Source organism: Arachis ipaensis, chromosome B10, assembly GCF_000816755.2.
Source record: "Arachis ipaensis cultivar K30076 chromosome B10, Araip1.1, whole genome shotgun sequence".
NCBI lineage: Eukaryota > Viridiplantae > Streptophyta > Magnoliopsida > Fabales > Fabaceae > Arachis > Arachis ipaensis.
Window position 1 is genome coordinate 2,264,801 of NC_029794.2, and position 1,441 is coordinate 2,266,241.

A 1,441-nucleotide genomic window follows, 5' to 3' on the forward strand; every position below is an offset into this window, starting at 1 on the left:
CCCCGCATTTTCTTCTCTCTCTCTCTTCTCTAATTATTTTTCTCTCTATGCCTATAAGTAACTTGAATAAAAAAAAAATAAGGAGCTAATGGAATATTTTATATTTGTAATAGAGGTTTATGAAGTATTAAAAGTATAATTATTAGTGTTATTTTTTTCATCAGTTGAAGTTTTTGGGATGGGTGGTATCATGACATGATATTAGAGCTCTAGATCTGAAAGGTCAATAGTTCGATCCTTGGTGAATCCGAAAATTAGTTTAAGTTTTTTGGGAAGATGTGGTTATTCTAGATAGTATGGGAGATGTTCATTTTGTAACTCATATACCCATTATGGATAGTATTATGGATTATTAGATGAATTTATATATTTGATTAAATATGTTCGATTAATTATCTAAAAATTCACAATGTCATTTTTATGTAAAGATGTTATCATGTGAGTATTTTCTTAAAATAAAACATGAAAAAATTATAGACTTGTTATAAAAAATTTGACTAGTTCCATTACTTTTTATTTGATTAAACCTAATAAACAACATGCGTGTTTTTAAGTTTATTTTTTTTCGTACATACTATATATTAATTAAAAAATGGTGAAAACTCATGTAAAGTCGACTTCACGTGAAGTTGATACTTAAGAATCATTAGATAAGTTGATACGTGAAGTCGACTGCACTTGAGTTTTCACCTTAAAAAATACTTTAGCTGGTTTTGATGTTAGTGAGTTAAGAAAACATACATCTATTTATTTAAAAAGAATGTATTCACATGCTAAAATTGATTTTATTTAAACATGTCTTAGATTTAATGGTAAATAAAATGGAGATAAATGAAATTTAAAATGAATTAGATCTATAATTTAATAACAGTTTAGCACTAACTTATCTTTTTCAAATTACATTATTGAAGAAAAAAAAATTGTTCTATTATTTTGTGTTGGGGTCCCACCCGTGTTTTAATATTGTGTTTTCCTTTTCTTGCAATTAACTAGTAGCTTGTCTTGTCTGTGTAGTTAAACGGCATTTTTAATTGACACCGCTCGGCTAATCTTTCACGGCTTCCTCCACGCCATACATTTTATTCATTCTCTATTTTGTTTTTGTTTTTTTTTTTAATGTTTTTCACTTTTTTATTAAATTCACGTTTTTCTTTACTTTCCATAAACCCTTGCAGGGTCTCTATTTCCGTCTTCATTCATAGTTATCCATATCCATTGCATTTTCTTTTACGTGTGTGGTATCATTCGAATTGCAAAGTCAATTATACCACCTCTTCCTTCTTTGACTCTCATGTATATAGCCCTTTTAATATGACTACTATTAATGACTTTTAATTGTTCATGTAGGAAATAAACGTCGTGGATATGCTAAATCCATTCATAAATATTCTCATTGAATACTAATAATTTAAAGCTCGGATTTAATTAATTACTATATTAT